Source organism: Drosophila hydei, unplaced genomic scaffold, assembly GCF_003285905.1.
Source record: "Drosophila hydei strain 15085-1641.00,03,60 unplaced genomic scaffold, DhydRS2 tig00008135-arrow-pilon, whole genome shotgun sequence".
Lineage (NCBI taxonomy): Eukaryota > Metazoa > Arthropoda > Insecta > Diptera > Drosophilidae > Drosophila > Drosophila hydei.
Window position 1 is genome coordinate 1,077,181 of NW_022045844.1, and position 18,769 is coordinate 1,095,949.

Consider the following 18,769-nt stretch of genomic DNA (forward strand, 5'->3'; position numbering starts at 1 on the left):
GCGACGCGCGACGCGTTGGCATAAACTTAATTTCCTGTTTGGCGCCTGCTGCCGCTTGTCACTCGACTGCTCCATTTTTTTAATTCCTGTGCTCGACTCCTGCTCTGGCCCTTACAACTTGTAGCGCGTTTTGTCTTCGCTTTCTATTTAATTTCCCAACCGAAAGCGCTCGCCTTCTTGGCGGCTGGCATTTGCCATTTGCGGTTGCGCTCCTACACAGCGCTGCAATTTCCATCAACAGTTGAGTTCCTTTTTGCTTTGCGCGTTTTCTTTAATGGTTGAAATTAACGCCGCCTCCAGCCACCCGCGAGAACTGGGCGAGTCGCGGGAGTCGACACTTTGCTTGCTTGGTCGCTGCCTCGCGAAAATTGTGTTGCAAATTTCCTAAGTGCCATCATCATTCAGCAGCCACTTTTCCTCTTTTGCCGCCTGATGAGTGTTTTGTTGTTGTTTACTTCAGCTCTGAGTAGCTGCTGTTTTGAGTGTTTTATTTTTGAATAATTTATTGTCTGCATTTCTGACTGGGCGTCGCGTGGGGCGTATGCGCAATGTTAAGTACGCCTAATCGAGAACATCGCTCATACGCCGCGTGTGCTGTAGGCAATTAAAAGCCAGTCAAACGGTTACTTTGCACTGCGCGTTGAGTTAATTAAACCGCAATATTAGCATATTTCACATCTGGCAAACGGCAAACTCATCGCCCACACACCTGCCCTTTGTGTGTGTGTGTGTGTGCTTGCGTCAATGTGTTGCAAGCTTTATTGCTCAATTTTCCCAAAAAGTTTGCCTGCCAGCCGACCCCCTTGGTATAGGAGCTGGGTGCTGTGGCAAACCAAGGCACATCGAGTTAACATGCAACTTTAAGTTGCGTTCGCAAACTTGAGCCGAGGCAAAGCTCAGAACACACTGATAGCCCCCGGCGTGCTGTAAGCTCAGATAAACCGAGACAATGTTCAAACAGAAGCCAGCGGGGGTCGGCAGCTTGACGCGCTTGTGATTTTTATTAACGCACTTTGCGTACCAGATTTTGGCTAATAATAAAGTTATTTGCCTTTGGGCCCCAAGGCGGAGGTTTGGCTGCTGCGCGTTTGTCTGCCTAGCGATAATAATTTATAAATTTAATATTACTGCAGCGGCGTTTGGTCACTTGCCTCTGCCCACCTTTTTGTGTTGTTCTTGGTGGTGGTGGTGGTGGTGATGGTGGTCATAGTGGCAGTGGTACTGCTGCAATGTCCACTGTGATTTACAGCTATGCCTGCAACGGATTCCATGCCAGGAAGTGGGCGCCCAGCAACGTGCGCCAAAACTTGCCGTTGTCGACCGCTGGCCGCAGCAAGGACATTTATATTTGCTCGCACACACATATACCTCTGCGACCTTTTCGAGCAGGGTGTTTTATATTATTTGTGCCATTTACGAGTGTTAAAAGTAGATGACACTCGGCTGATAACTGAGGCGTCAAAGTGTCGACTTTGTCACTTTTTCCCAGTTGCTGCGAGTCTGTAGAGAACTTTTAAACCTGCATTGAGGACGTCAAAAACTGAAAACTATAAGTTCTTCCGCCCTGTCAAAGTGTTCATGTTACAATACATTGATAAAACTATTTATTTTTCAAGAAACTTTAAAAAATATATATAATTTATATAATTTATATAGCTCAAATAGTTTTGTGGTTTGTTGTTTTTTTATTTTAAATAAGTCTTTATACTACAATAAGTTATGCCTATTCGATCTGCAAGAACTCCTCACTCGTAAGGATATCTCCTGGTCTAGCATATCCTAGTTTGTTTCCTGAGTGCCTTGTGAAACAGATGCTGTTGCTGAAGTTGTTGCCAATGCTGTTGTAGTTGTTTTTTCATTGAAGGCCACAATTACAAGGGTGTATAATGCGCTTTTATGTTTTAAGAATTTTGGTTTGTCTGGAGGCCTGTCCTGGTAGCGCTAAATAGGGCCAAGCCTTGGTCTGTTTGTAAAAAGTATTTCGTTATTTATTGTTCGGTTATTATGTAAGGCTTTGCTGCTTGGCGAGCCCCGTTTTGCCCATATATATTTATTGCCATCTTATTTATGAGACACGGGGCCACTGGAGCTGACCCGACGATGGCTTTGCGCTCACAGTTGCGTGGCTTGCTGTGCGCGCCGTGGCTACTAATGAGAAAATTATTGAGCTGCCACTGAGTCGGTAGTCGCAAACTAATCGGGATTGGCCACATTGAAATGCAACTCCCAAAATCTAGTGGCTATAAATTGGTCTCGAGCACTGGGTTGCCAATTTCAATAGCTAATATCGCACCCCAACAAATAAGCCAAATCCCAGCCAATTTGCCGAACGGAAGAAGAGCGGGAGGACGGCAACAGAGCCACTCGGCTAACCGCAAATGCTTTGATAGTTGTACATTTGCACTCCACGGCCCGTCCCCTGAGCACTCTTCATATTTGTTTTTAGCCAGCTACAGAAATTTATAGTAGAAAATTAAATACCGCACGAACTGCTGTAGCTCGCCCTCACTGCCACACAGAGCAGGGCTCTTGTTGTCCTTTGCCCTTCGGCTCTGTTCCTATGCTACAGTTTTAACACAATTTTTATTTCAGTTTATTTTCTCTGTTCCTTGGTGCTCAGCATCCTGGAGCTGTAGTTATTGCTACTTTGCCGTTCCACTTGCAGTTTAATTTGTGCATCGATATATTTTCTCAGTTGTCAGGATACGCAGCTAAAGACACACACACACATGCATATATATATACATATGAGCATGTGTATATGCTCAACTGAACGTTGTAATTGCTGTGGATGTAATAAATTCTATGCTTTACCCTGCGATTGTCAGCCTGATATATACTTAAACTTTGTTCCTGGCATGCTTAAGGCATGACTAGGCCTGCTGCTGGCTGTAGGCTGTAGGCTGTAGGCTACTGGCTACTAGCTTCCGTGTCGTATACGTAATGCAGTATTTTATGATAATGCAGTTTGACATAACCAGCTAAATGATCTGCCATTTCCGTAATTAACACTCGACAGTAACTTACTCGTTACTCGACTTCATTCATAATTTGCACTGTCTGTAACATCAATCAACCACCTAAGCAAGCAGAGAATAGTCTATGGCTTTTGCCAGTGGCGCAAATTCTATCCGCCCGCCCGCACAGCGCTCTCGTCTTGTCGACGTTTTTGGCGTGCTTTGTGCCAACAATGAAACTTTTGAATCAATTCAAGTTGTCCAAAGTTAAATCCGCGCGCTGCAGCGCCAGCTTTGCACTCAATTAAGTGTGTTGCAGGCGGTAGAGGGGGCGTGTGCGGGCGCTAGAGCGGCAGGACGAGCTGTGCGGGCTGTGCGTGTTGCAATAGCAACAGCAGTTAGGAAAAACAATTTTGTTGCTGCTTGGAAAAAGTGAAGCAAGCAAATCCACTTCAACGGCAAGTTAGTGCCAACAATTGCAGCAGCAGCTGCCACGTCAGAAGTTGCCACTTTCTTGCCAATAGCCCTCACCACCGCCCAAGTCACCTGCCCTTCTCTCTCCCCCTCCCTTGCAGTAGTTATGTACGTGCACTGGCAAAGTTTTGGACCCTTGCTGCCGCCACTCGTTTCTCGTTGCTCTTCGACTTCCGGCTGATTGACTTGCATCGAGTTGACTTAGCACAGCTTCTCTTTCCGGGGCTCACTTGAAGGATGCAGCCTGGTCTGGCAAACGACAACGACGGCACTTGGCAATGGTTGCGTAAACTAATTTTCCATGTCGTCACTCGATTGTTTTAAAAGCCAAGTTTGCTTTTGTTGACACTCGGCCCACACACGCACACACACACCCACCCACACACACATATGCTCACAATCGTTTGGTCATAAAATATTTAAAGTTTTCTATGCGAGAGCCCCTACGTTGCTCGTCGCCTGATACTTTCCGCTCCATTGTTGCCGTTTAATGGAGTTTTTGTGTTAAGCCCAACACATCCTTCTATTGACCTGAACTTCTTCTATCGCATACAAGTAAACAATTTGGTATTCCCATTAGTCCCATTTGACTTTCGCACAGTGGGCAAAGAGTGTTTGAATTTGCTGTCTAAATTCAATGAACAACAAAACTCTAAACTTGAAGAGACTTTAATGTGTGCTGACTTAAACAGTTCAATGCATGATTGATAAATCTAATGAAATGTATCGAATTTACACACAAGCTTTCGCCCCATCTGTAGTGGGTGTAGTCGCTTTCCGCTTATGCATGGGTATTTGTGTCTGCCGCAGGCATTTCCGCAAAGTATTCTGACTTGCGGTCTTCGGCACTATGATGGATAATGGCATTTTATGTGAAACGTAATCCACTCGAGCTGAATTCCCTATGCACGCTTAGACGTCCCACCTTCCTCCTGCCTCCGGCCACATGTGGAGTCGTGTCTCTTAAATTGCTACATCAATTAATGCACAAGTCATTGTCAGTTGTCATGTGCATTATACATGATTTGTGTGCGTGAGCAGCTCTTCATTAGCTGTCGCACATGTTCCGAAGGCGTGCATTTATGGGTCAAATGTTACGACCTCATTGGTGGCAGCCTCTTAAACCGGCTTCACTGCATATTGATTTCGTGTGTGTGGAGGGCGATGCGGAAGGAGTGTTCGCACACTTCAGACTATTTGCAGTGGTTTGATTTCATTGCATTAGGCGAGTGACTGCCACGCCCACACAGCTGTGGTGTCGACACTTAAATATTCATTGGGCAAACTTAAAGTGAGCCCCACATTTACAGCAGCCACATGCACCGATAGCTAGGGAGGCAGAGACGGAGAGAACGAGTGGCTGTAAGAGGCAGAGAAGTCACTTGCAACGCTTTTATCAATTATCAATTAACCTAAATTTTAGCATCTACGTTTTTGGCACCGACTGCGACAGGAGGCAGCCACGTTGTCAGCGCCGTGTGCCAGTTGAAGCAGAAATGTCGCAAGACAAAGTATCGTTCAAATGAGAGCTGACAGCTTTGGCTAGCGGCATTTGCGCCCACCGTGGACGGCTCCTGCAGCTGGCTGCTGTTCGTGTGTGCGTCATTAGTGTGAAAGGATTCTTAATTTTTAATAGTGGTTGAAGTCGTATAAAGCTGCTCTCTGCTGCTAACTTCTTCCTCACTTATCTTTGCCCAGCTGCAGCCCTCTTAGCTGAGAATTGGGTTTGTTATTGCTGTCGACCCTTGACAATAATCATTTTCATTACAGCAAAAAGCCAGCAGCGGCAGCCAGTTGCAAATGATGGCAACACAAGGCTGCCGCTGCAGGATGTGTAGTTTCAATTTGATGTTACTGCCAAATTCGCAAAACAAACAAACAACTGCAGCGAGAGCGTTTTCAAGGCGACACAACGCCAGCAACTCCCACTGGGCGTGCCCCGTGGCAGCGTTTTGCAGCTACTTTTATGTCTTGCAGAGCGGCTGACGGCTGTGTGGGTGGTTCAGTGGATGGCTGGATGCAGTTACTGTCTTTAAGACGTGCACTTGCTCAAGTGGAAATGAATTGAACTCAGGCAGCGCCGCCAGAATCCAATCTCATTCTCTTGTCAACTTAACCCCGGCTGAGACGTCAGCGACGTTGCGCCAATTGTTGTCTGTATCTGTATTTGTGCATTTGAAGCTCCTTCCCATAGCTGATGCCATTGCCTAGCTACCGAGCTGCTGGCTTCTCTTTGTCATCATCAGCAGCAGCAGCCATTTAGTGACTAGGTCGCACAGTGGGAACCAAGTGATTGTTCAATAAGAATAAGACTTATTTTGCTCTTCCTAGAATAATATTGAAGATAAATTCGGAACAACGAAACTATGAAATATTTACCATAAATTTTGCTGACTGTAAACTCCAAACAATTATTTATCTGAAACTAAGAGAAACTTGCTTTTATCATTTGAAAAGCCAAAACAAATTAAGCAGAAATTGAATAAACTTTAGTTTTGAACTTCGATAAAAATATTTTATATGCAATAACACGAAACTTTTTCCACTGTCTTCGACTGGTTGTTTGTGTCGAGGTCCGTTTGTCTGCTGCTGCTGCTCGATTTTTACTTTAAACAAAAGCTTGAGCATTTCTGATTGTCAAATGTTTGCAGAGATAACATTTACTATTGCGGATTTGCAGCGAAGCGCAGGAGATGGTATTCTAACGATGGCGACGAAGCTGCAAGTGCCGTAAGCGATGTTCACTCCCCGCTCTGTCACATCCTTCGTCTTTGGATGCGACACAATTGCCATCAACTGTCGTCTTCAGGCGTCTGGCTGCTCGACAGGAAGCATCAATTTGTAATGATCCTATAAGTGCTTGTATTGTCCTTTTGTGCACGGCTCTCCACAGCTAGCGAAGCAAATGTATTTTTAATTGTTTCGAGCAGTTAATAAAATGGCAATTAGTTGCCATTACCCTGCATACTTAAGGACTTGTAGCTCTTCGCAAAGAATATAGAATTGACGTTTATTATTCAATATTATCAAACCATTAGCATTAAATCATAATAAAGAAATTTGATTTGCTTGGCTTTACGCAACTATTAAGAGCACTCTTTGAAAGACCTTTTAAAAGTGGAAGTTCCTTTGGCTCCTGTTGGAGCGTGTAGTTGCAATCACATTTTCCGGTTTGCATTGCACGTAATTCCTATTTATATCAGCGTAGTTTGACCAAATTAGTCATTTGCATTGTACCGCAAGTGGGTCTGCCATAGCCTTTGCTCGAATTTTCAGCGCATTTTACGCTAATTGAAATCGCAATCGAATTACATGACTACCTGGCCAACCGCCCCGATCACGCCCCTCGGCCCTGCTGGCCGGCATAAAAGCCAATGAAAATATAATCACATTTATGCAGTTTTTATGCCTGCAGTGTAAATATTTTTGCTGTAAACACGCGGCAGCCGGGGCACATGTCCTGTTGACGCCAGCCAACAGCCAGCAGCTGAGCTCTCATAACGGCGACACACACATACACACACGTACATAGAGAAAACTCGCTGATGCGGCGTCCATTCTGCGCATCCTGTGCATTGCAGTCAGTTAGCCAAGCAGACAGTCAGTCAGTCATTCGGTTTGTCGGTTATTTCGATTCCATTTCGAGTTCATTGAATTTGCGCTGATTTCTTTGCTTTTTGGTAGCTTTTGTGCATATAAAAATTGCATTAAAAAAGATTGTAGCATAAATTTTATGCAGCTATGCCAACGGGTAGAAACACAATTACGTTTATTTATTGGGTGTGTGTGAGTGTGTGTTAAAAGGATGCGCATAAATGTATAAACTTGTTTTTGATTTAATTGCATTTGCTGTAGGGGCTGGCCAGCCAGGCTGCCGACCCACCCGTCGTATGCGTAATTTAATAGTTTTTCAATTGCTGCGTAATTGGTTTTAGTTAATATTGACAAGCACACTGGGCACAGCTGTTGCATTATTAATGGCCACGAAATGTGGCGTTTCCGGTTATGGCCAGTGAATTAATAGCCCACAATTCAACGGAAATACGCGCAAAGTTCTGCTGACAATTTTTACTTTGATAAACGATGTGCCATGTGTGTCTGTGTGCCTGTGCGTCTGTGTGTGTGCTAGTTTGTGTGCGTAAATGTCACGTTCGATCGATTAATTATGTGATTTTTTCTTGTCTCTATTTGCAGTTCAGCGAGCAAGCGCCAAAACTACAAAAGGTAAATAATTGTTCGCCTATATATCGTATATTTATTGACGGAGCGTGTTAAATTTGACAAGCTCAACATATCTGGGCTAAAATCTATGCCCAGGCATGGCTGATTAGCCAAGCCATAAAGTTGCTCTAGACTGGAGACGGCATAAGCCAGTGACAACGTGAAACTTTTAACGAAAACTGACAACCGCAATGACCAGAGTGTCATAAATCCATAACCGAGCGTCAACAACATCAACAAACATTTTGTTTGACCTACGACATGTGAGTGGAACGACGCCACGCTTGCCGGCCAATAACCCCCAATAGCCGCCGACCCGCCATTGGGGATAAACAGCGCTAGACGACAGCTCTCATGTCAACCGCAGGCCGACGTATCGGACAGAATGGGACAGCACATATCACTGAGGGCACGAATGGGGCTATGAAAGATTGACTGTCCCTGCACTCTGACAACCACTCAACTCAGCTCCACTCCACTCAGCTCAACTCAACTCATCCATCCATCCATCCACTGCCACCCACTCACTCTCCAGCGCGCGATGTCGCCTCGCGTCTGTCAGATAAAATGAAGTATTTGGCGAGTGTGTGTGGATGTGTTCAAGACATGCGGAAAAACAAAATTCTTTTCAAACGGCAGCTGCTACAGCAGCGGCAGCAGCAGCTGTAATAACAAATAGCACCAATAACAACAACGTCGTTTGTGTCTGTGTTCGAAATTTATCGATAATTCGTCGCGGTTGACGCGCGCGCGCTCGCAAAAACAATGGTGCATAAATTCATGAGCTCCCAGACCGCCCGCAGCGCCAGCCATCAGTAATAATCATATATTAAAATGTATAAATTTTTTATATATATTTATTTATGTAGTCTACGATCGCTCTGAATTTTCGCCATTTTTTGCGTAGCCGCAGAACAACGGCATTGACAGTTAAATAAATGACTTTCGCTGGGGCGGGGGTTCACAAAGTAGGGGTTGTATAATAGTCCTGGCCTCTGACTTGGGCTCAACATATTTTCCTTGTTTTTTTTCGTCGCTTGGTAAATTTATGCAAATCTCTTAAAGTAGTGCCGTCATCGGAAAAGTTGTTGGCGCAGTCTTTTGACTAGTTTTGTTTGCGTTGTTGTTTTTAATATAATAAATATAATAAGATGCCAGGACTCGTATTTCCCCTCGGCAAACAAGGGTAGACAATAGTTTCCTTGTTGTTGCTGCTGCTGCTGCTGCTGCTGCTGATGCTGATGCTGTTGACATGAAATCCGTTGGTCTGAGGGCAGTTTTGTAATGTTTTTATGCTGCTGTCGGGCTCTGACTCCAAAGCTTTGTGGTAGTTTTGTTGAATAGCTTCATATTTATGCAAAGTTATGCGGCTTAAAAGATAAGTCGAAAGTTTGCTCTGACAACGGTGCGACAGACAGGCCAAGCACAGGCGTAAAGAGAACTGGTAACAGCAGCTAAAGCAACCAACTGCCACCAGCAACTAGCAACCAGACCATAGCATAGCACACCACAGAATAATAAAACTCTATCGATACACATGTAGGAAAGTCTGTTGGATTTGGCATACACTTTGATTTGCATTTCACTGAAAATTGTTTTAGGAAATTCCATTTTCAAGCCCTTTAAAGCAAGACACTCAGGCAGTGCAGGGCAGAGCAACTTTCATGGCTGGCTTTCAGCACTCTTAATTCCCTATGACAAACTGTGTGTATATGTAAGCAGTATGTAGGCCAAACTTTTAACTAGCCCCACACTGCGTATACGCATCAACATGTAAGGCAACATAAGCCGCTGCAGCAAGCGTGAGCTGCGCGCAACAAAGAGTGCCCCCAACTAATAACTCCGGCTTGCCGCTGCCACTTTAGTTAATTCCAAATTAAAAATAAAAAACTTTTGGGCTTTGAGCTGGTCGTTTTTGGCTCGCATTTTCATTATCTGGGCAACAAAGTAAAATTTGAAAAATAGCTGCATGCGAGCGCTAGTTAAATGTAGTTACGGTTACGGCAAGAGCGGCAACAACAACTTGCCACGTCCGAAGGGTACGTATTTGCATTATGCCGCTTGTTGCTGCAGGCTCTGCTGCGAAGCTGCTGTCCTTTGTACACCGTCTCGTTGTTGCCTTGTCGTTTGTTGTGGCCCAGCTCTCTTTGGCATTAGTTGCCTCTGAACTTCATTTGCCCTGGCGCGAGCAGCGTAACTTGGCCAAGGCTCAATGCCTGCTTGGGTCCTGTTGCGGCACGCTTGAAGCAAGCTAAAAAATAAACTGCAACGTGACACTTGGGCGTTCATTTAATGTGACCAAGCAGCAGAAGCACAACCAGAAGCAGAAGCATCAACAGCAGCATCACCATATTCAGCTCTTACCTCGCAGAGTGGGTAAATAAACAAAGGGAGTGACAGCAGCAGAGGACTTGACTGCTGCCTGCCACAGGCAGCACTGTGCCAGTGGGCAGCAGGTAGCATGGCCCAGCCATTGATTTGCGCCCCTCCCAGCTGCCGCCTCTCTCTACTTCCCGAGACTCTTGAGCATCCTCTCCAGCTCCCGCGCCCTGTCCGCACTTGACTGACCTCCTAAATTCGTTTAATGTTTAGTTAGGTCGCATCGGGTCGGGTTTTGGGCTGCAGCGGTTGACAGGTTGCCCGCAGCTGCCTCCTCCAGCCTTTCTACCTTATTAATGGACAAACTGAAGTGTACTAAATTATAATTTTTTCGCTGTCTATGCGGAACGGCGCACATTTCTTTTAATGAGTTTCGGTCCTAGCGTTCGTTCGGCTTCAAGTGCGCTCGAATTATAATTACGAGACTTTGTTTATGCGCGGACTTTAAACCTTACATCAATACGGCAATGGACATTTATTTAATAATCTTCAGACTCGAAAGCCATTATCCAGCTTTGGATGTTAAGCCGGTCCAGCAAGAGTAAGAGCGTTGCCCAGAGTTTCAATTATTTCAGAGCTTCATTAATTCAGTTGCTGTGCAAAACTTAATAAAACATAAAGAGGAGTAATTAAAATTCAGAACAGAAGACGGTTTATATTTGAAAAAAGATAGAAGGTGTAATTACAATTTTTGATTATATATTATCCCGTTTTATGAATTAAATCCCTGGTTAATTACAAGCTATAGACGTTATTTTTAAAATCCTTTATTATGTTGATACAACAAAGAAAACAAAAGGGTTTTTAATATAGTCTGACGACAATTTTAATACAATAATCTTGACTTTAATTAATGTCCTTGCATTGTAAGAATCTGTGTGAGCTCAAAGAAGTATATCATTTGATCTGATGATCTCTTTAGTCTCGAAGCCCCAGTTAGAGTAGGCAGTTGGCCAACAATTTGTGGCGAAACCAAAAGTATTTGCAATACGCTTTTGGCCAATGCATAAATTCTCTATTCTAATTATAGCTCACCCACATATATTTGAGCTTAGATTGTAAAAATAAAATGCAAATTTAATAGCATTAGTATGCGCTGAATGCAATTAAATAATTCGAAACTATGAAACTGCGAAACGAATGAGATATGTTTGTGGCGGGGAATGCATAAAAATTTTAACTGCCCGCCCGAAAGTATGCAGCAAATGAGAGTGAGAGTGAGAATGCAGCAGCTGCTGCAGCTGCAGCGTCGCTGACGTCGCTGTCACTGCAATGGCCGCCATGGCGTGACCTAATAAAAAAATTATGCCAAACGAAAGCGAAAAACCGAATGGTAAACGGTAAACGGCAAAAGGACATCGAGCAGGAGCTGAGGGCGAAAGGAGGCAGCGGACACCGTTAATTTTACAACCGGCAGCGGTTAGCGGAAATGTGAATGGGGTGCCGAGTGCTGCAAGGGTGGCTCCTGCTCAATATGCACACTCGGCACTTATGAGATATTAAGTTGAAAACTTTGCCGCAAACTCGAGTTAAATTGAGCAAAATAATGCGGTCAATTTATAACGGAACGCGTCGGGGACTAGGCTCGCCTCCAATTGGATATGGGGTCTCGGCCGGTGCACATTCAATATGGACACGATGACCGAGCTGCTGGCATGAGCCTATACCCATGCTCACACTCACTTGCATCCATAATGTATAGAGATGTAAGTGCACGAGCATGTGTCGTAGGATGTGGCAGCGCCATTATGCCAGCACTTGCCCCACCGTTGGCCAGTTTGAGGCAAGCTTAAACAAAAGGAAGTGGCCCGGCTGCTACTTTGTCAGTTTTCCAACTTGTTGGAGACACACGGAGCAAGGGGTATTTTGGCCATCCGGCTGGCTGACTGCGGATGTGCGGGCGTCCGTACCCATTCATGTCCCACCCGCTCGTCTGCTGGTGTCAGTTGGCTGTCTTTCTGGTCGCACGCAAGTTTGCCAAAGTATGGCATCAGGCACGCCCCGCCGCACTCCGCAGCGCTGCGCCCCGGCCCGCCCAATTTATAAGGTTAATATTATAATGGAGGCCCCTCTCGTATTCGGCTACAACTACAGCTACGTGCTTCGGCTGAACGAGCAGCCATTGAAAGTGCAAGTGGCATTCTTGCTATTGACAAATGACCCAATTTATAGGGCCGCATTCCGGTCAGCAGAGGACGACATGAACATGACTTAATTCCTAGCATAGCTGACATTCGGCTTTCACTTTTTAATGAGCTCCGATAAAGGACAGCTTAAATATTGGCTTTCTATTGAAAAGTTAGCTCGCTCGCTCGTTTATTAATCACGAGTCAAACAAAACTCAAATGAATTATTAAAGCATATTTATTGGGGCAAATAGGCAAGTGTGAAGAAACTTATGCGTTTGTATTTGCTGTCCTCTCAAAACACGTTATGCTACTCAAATTAATTACGCATGAAATTGCAATTAATTGGTTTAAGAAGTTTTGCCAAGTTTATTTTAAAGTTTCTGTTGGCCCCCACAAAGTAAGCAAAGAGCTTAAGTACTTGGTTAAACAAAAACTCGCATCCTCGCAAAGTGAAGAAGAAGCTGCGCCAGGCAGCTGCAACGACCGACGGCAAGTAAACAGATAAACGGCAACGAAATCTTGCGAAAGCAAAAACATCAACAACCAGCAGCCAAGTGCGAAAGAAAGAGATAGCGAGAGAGAGAGAGGAAGGGAGCGGGAGCGGGAGCGGGTAAGCCAGAGAAAGAGACAGAGAACAGACGGGTTAAAAACAATGGCGCAGGCAACGGCAATAAAAATGGCGCACAAGTTCAACCACGTGGCACGTGGCACGTGAGTCCGAGGGCCAGAAAATGTTTATTTGGGTCTTGCTTATGTGTGTGTGAAAGCTATGTGTGTGTAGGCCATGCTGTGTGCAGCCAAAGCAAAAACAACAATAACCACACACAAGCACACACGTGAACAGCAACTCGAGGGAGGACTGTCACAGTAACCTAGATAGATGCACAAATTTCGCCCAAAATATGCCACTTTCGCTTTGACCCAGAGCCGTGGCAAACGAAGGGCGGCCAACCGGCTGCGCAGCGCTGCGTTTGGGGGTCAATGTGTCGGTCGGCGGAGAAGCAACAACAACAGCTGCAGCCGCAGCAGCAGAGGCAGCAGCAGCTGAAAGCCATATAAGAAATCATGCTTGAAATATTATACTCGGTTGCGGTTAAGTGCGCAGCCCAAGGAGCTCTGCCAGCAGCTAAATTGCAGCCATGCGTCACACACATACACTGGCTATTGTCCTGCCTATGTATAGGAGTGTATGTGTGTGCGTGTGTGTTTGTGTAATACATGCAGCGTTGTCATGTCTGCTGCCTGGCTTTAACAAATGGTTTGATTTTCTGCTTAAGCCAGCAGCGGAAGCGCTCTGTGCCGACCCAATGCCCGGTTCGAGTCCCCGTCGTTGTCCAATGCCAAGTTAAACAAGCTACCTTTGGGAAATTTTTTAAATGACACCAATTTATTTAGTGTGTATGTGTATGTGTGTCGGTCCGTGTGTATGTGTGTGTATATGTTTGTGGCTAGCAAGGATTGCAGCCAAGGCCTCAAAGTCAAATATTTAATTTCGTTCGCAATCGCGTTTGTTGACATTCGACTCGGCACCCAAAATGCCATGTCAAAGGCGCCTGTTCACGCATAAATAACTTTCGGATTTTGCCTTTGGGCCCCAAATTGGTATTTGTAAATTTTTGCCTATGGCTAAATAAAAGTCCCTTAAATATTTAACTGTCATTATCTTGAAGAAAATTAAATTAGAAAATTGTGCCAGACCTCACAATATTTTTCTTAGATTTCAATCTAAATTAGTTATCGTATAATTTCTGATTTGTGAGTGGAAGAGTTGAATCGAGAGGCATCTTAAATTAATTATGCAAAGTGCGACCTAATCCAACAACGGCGAGAAGGACCTGTCGTACTAAAGGACTTTTAGGTGGGGCTAAAAGCCCACGCTGACTTAACCTTTTTTGATGGCGTTATAAACGTGCTAAAAATAAACAATTTGCGTCGCATTTTAGACCCATTGTTGCTTTTGCTATTGTTTTGTGGCATTTGCGTGTATTTTGTACATTTTGGCAAAGCCTTCTGACACTTGGCGTGTAAATATTTTATGTAATTTATTCCTATGGGAAGGACCCTCTGATTTGGGTTGGCAATTAGCAAAGCTTCGACTTTTGTCCTTTTTTTTTGTTGGTGATGGTGGGCGTGCGCCCTGGCTGAGTAGCAAAGCTGAAGGGTTTATTAATATGTATTCAATGATGATGACGGAGCGCTGGACAAAGAACCCAAATATTTTGTTGGTTGACGGCTTAGGCTGGCTTTTAGTTAAGCTGTTGAAGATAATGAATAACCACATAACAAATTCTTGTCCTCGGTCTATGACCTCTAAGTCAGTATATGTATTTTATGAGTACTCATGAAAGTCATCAAGCTGTCGGGGTTAATATTTGACTTACGTTTCACACAATCATTTCTTATTTACACTTTTGTAGATTTTGCCCTTTGCCCAGCATTTAGTCTAAAGGTAACCGCTAAAGGCCAATCCAATTATACCGCTTTTAGCAGTTTTTGGTTAGCCACCGGCCACTGGACATCACTTACAGCGTAGCCCTTAACCAACTTTGCCCTGTCAGAGCCAAAATGTCACGTGTAACTCATGGCAGTGTCTGGCTCAAACACCTCTGACCTGTCCAGCTGTTCGGGTCCGAGTTGCTCCAGCAGCGCTTTGAGTGGAGCAGCTAAAAAGCTTTTCGCCCGCATCAGTTTTTCTTTTTTGGCCGCACTACCACTCAAATGAGTCAACAGTTTGTGGCCACCAACGTTTGCGCCGAGTTTTGTTTCTCCATTTATTTTTTTTGTTCTTCCCGAGGTTTGAGTGTGATGGTATCCTGGTCGACTGCCCGATTGGCTTCCAGTGCGACGCGTTGCAGACGCGACTTGACGCTTGGCTAAACTCCAATGTGTTCGTCTGGCCATCCGGCAACCAGCATTCAGCATGCTGCATGCAGCATGCAGCATGCAGCAAGTCGAGCTGAATTTATTGTTTTTGTTGTGCGGAATTAAATAAAAATTGAATTATGTTTATATCCGCCAGTTGATGTTATTGTTGGCACCATAATAACGCGCATTGTTTGCGCTCTCTCTGTCACTCTGCTTTGTGTGTATTTGTATTGCCCGTCCGGATGACTCTATGTCGCTGTGGATCTGTCTGCGGCTGCCTTTGCTTGTGCCCGCACTTCGAGTGTTTTTCATTTTGCATAATAAATTGCATTTTCCATGCCAGTGACTCTCCATTTTCCCGCCGCCTCGTCTACTGCTCGGTTCAGTTCGGTTCGGTTTGGCTGTGGAAATGCGATTCCCAACTCCGCATCCGAGTTTGTATTTGCCACGTGCTTTGTGCTTTGCTCTTTTTACGGCATCTGTGCGCGCTGTTTTGCATTAATCTCATTTCATTGCCTGTGCGCTCAGACAACTTTTGGCTCCATGGCTAACCCTTTAAGGAGCTGCAAATTGAAGTCGTAAATCTGGGCGCCCACCCACGCTTTCTGCCTGCACGCGCTAAATCAATTTGCTCTTTAAGCTTCAAGCCTGGCTGCCATCGAGTGGCGCCCACCTTTATAGCCTTTGCGTCAGCGTCACCTGCTCACCTGCTCACCTCAGCGCCTCGTCAGTCACTTGCCAGGTGCATGCTGCTTCGTTAAATGATTTTCATGAGCTTAACGAAGTGGTTGTTCTGACTCATAGTCTTCACCTTCGAGACCCTTACAACAACTGCATCCATCTCGAAGCAAGCCGCAAATAAAGTAAATCAACGAACGACTATTGAATACCCTAACTAAAGCTAGACATAATTCAATAAATAAGGAAATAATGGGAAATATAATTATTAGCTAGAATCTAGTGAAGAATTAATCAAAGTCTCGCAGGATAAGCTTATATTAAACAATACATTATATATAATGTATAAATTATACATTCATTAAAAGTTAAAATCAAAATCTTTATTTAATTAGTGAGTTAAAAAGAAAGCTTATTAAATTTAAAATATTTCTTAACAAGTTTTTTTAAAGTCCCTTAAACTCTCTTTAAGACACCCTGCCTAATAGGCACATTTACACGAAGGTTAGGGCGGCTTTGCTTATTCATGTCGCTGATTTTGATGTCCTTTGAGGCTTACACGACAATGTTGAAAAAGTTGTGTGTCCCTTCTGTCTGTCTTTCGGTCCTTTCTGTGCCTTTCTTGCCTATGCCTGGCGGAAACAATAGATTTTTGAGTGTTGCCACTTTGTTTTACAATTTTATTGCGCGAAATTTTGAGCAACAGCGTCAACAAAAAGCGGTCCCAACAACAACAGCAACGCCATAAAAACCTAGTAGCTGCTTCAAAGAGTTGCCCTTTTTGCTGTGCGTCTGTGTGTGTGTGTGTGTGTGTGAATGAGTGAGTTCTGCGGAGCTTGTTGTGTGCCTCGTTTGATGCGCACATTTGAGCAATCTTTGTTATGTGTTGTTTTTGTTTGTGGTGCGTGGCGCGTGCCAAAATTGGCTAAACGTGAGTGGCTTTCACTTCCAACTGGCTACCCGGCGCCCGTTTAGGCAAATTCTTGCAGCGTGCATCATCAATCATGCCAACGTTTGCCGTTTGCGCTTTGAGCTTTTGTTTAATCAGCCGAATTATGTGACCCTAACGAGCGTAGATCAATTTATCTATATATATATATATATAGATATATACATAAATATATATATGTGTGTGCATATATTTGGACTACTTGGACGTTTGTTGTCCTGTTAGCAACTCAAATTGCTGGCCCATGCAGAAAACTTGCAGTTGCACAAAACTCAAACAAAGCCTGTCAACAACATGTTGCAGAACAAAAGGCATCGGGCCATTGTGCTGCAGCGGCAACTGCAACTGCAACTGCTGGCTGAGAGACAGGAGCCACCACTAGCGACTAGCAACTAGCAAGCTGGCAAGCAAACAAGCTAACAGGACAAACAAGCGCCACATAAAATCTGTATGGAAGCAGTTGACAAATGGCGTTTTGGTCATAATGCCGTCGCAGCTGGTGGCGCAGACGTAGCCCCAGCCCCATCCTCATCATCTAGGCGGTGGCTAACATATGTTTGTGTCAGTCTCTCTGTCTTCCTCTATGTGTGTGCATCAGCGGCAGACGCGCCGCTGCCGCCGTTCGCTCATAAAACTAAATTTCTAAACAATCTGCGTTTGGCAATCTTAGGGGCGCTGCTTGCGTCGCTGTCGCAGCTGGCGTCGCTGCTGCGCAACTTTATTGAAATGTTTGGCAGTTTTTCGTGTCGTGCTCAATTTGTGTCACATACATGCATAAAGACACTCACACACACACACACACACACACACACAGTGATTTGATATTACGTATATGGCTTTGCAATTTTGATTTTTGCAATTTTGCCATTGCATACTTTTTAGGGCCGCTGCAGCATGTAAAACAAAGTTTTTGATTACGGCACAAACTGTGCCACATGCCACACATTTCACATGTGCATGTGTGCTGAGGTGTGTGTGTGTGCGTGTGTGTGTCTTACATAGGCAATTCATTGATTTTTGATTGAAATTTAATTGAATCATAATTCAAAATCTCAAATGCGCCAGCAAATCTGCCTTGAGCAAGTGTAGAGGGTGGAAGGAGCCGATGCTCTGCCAGTGTGAAATTGCAAGTGAGGCATTCAAGCGTAAATGAAATAGCCAATGGCCATTCAGGCAATACGATTCGCATCAGAACGATGCCAAATCGATGATATATAAAAGCTTGTTAGAAGCAATAATCCAAAGCATCGCAGCCAAACAAGTCGTTTGTAAAAATCTCTCAAGAACGCCGTCGACGACTCGCATGTTGTTGGGCTGAGCACGTGGGCGTGGCAGTGGCAGCCCACCAAAATGGGCGCGTGCAAGATAAGCAAACAGCCGGCAGCTGAATACACATTTGCACATAATAGATATTGAGCTATAGCTAGAAACATATATACATATATATATATATGTATAGATAGATAGATTTGTGTGAGGGTAATATGCTTTATGTATTGTAAGTAAATCGAAAGTGTTTTTGAAGAGCGCTAGCAGCAGATTGAAGTAAATGTTGCCTAACACGCAGCTAAATAGCGACTTGCCTCACTTCGATGGCATCTAATGCACAGTTCAAATAACACTTAAGGCTCGTTGTCCTCCTTTCCCTTATCTCTCTCTATACACTTTGCATTGCCAGCACAGGTTAATAGTCGTTTATGTATCCATTATTTTATCTTATCTTAAAGCACATTTCGTGTTCATTTTAGCCGCAGCAATTTCCTGCTTAATTTATGAACAATTTGTGTTGTGTGCGAGAGACTACTCTTGATGTTCATGTTTAATTAAAAAAATTAAAAAAATATTAAACATTCTGAGCAAAATATACAAAGAGGAGCAACAAAAAGTTGAAGTTAAGCTTCAAGCTCTAAAGAGTTTTTCTTTATGTTTTTTGAGGGGGTTCCTTTTCAATTGGCTTAAGCTCAGCTCTCTGTGAGTGCGCTCGCTCTAAGTATTAATAGTGGAAGCAACAAAAAAATAAATACCCTGCTCAACGTGTACATAAATAAATTGAATTATATTGAAAATGTTTCTGCCACAAATGAAACGATATTTTTCGCTAGGCGAAACTTTCTGAG

The 18,769-nt window shown here is 44.2% G+C and overlaps 1 protein-coding gene across 4 annotated transcripts in view; it reads left to right on the forward strand.

Annotated features, from left to right (window-relative positions):
* LOC111597379 (palmitoyltransferase app) overlaps positions 1-18,769 on the forward strand; it is a 49,876-nt gene that overhangs the window by 13,302 nt on the left and 17,805 nt on the right. For 3 of the 4 annotated variants that reach the window (XM_030225565.1, XM_030225567.1, XM_030225564.1), the window contains exon 2: positions 7,626-7,655. The exons of the other annotated variant lie outside the window; for it this stretch is intronic. The gene's annotated coding sequence lies outside the window, so the exon portion shown is untranslated. The remainder of the gene's footprint in view (positions 1-7,625; positions 7,656-18,769) is intronic. 4 annotated transcript variants of the gene reach the window in all.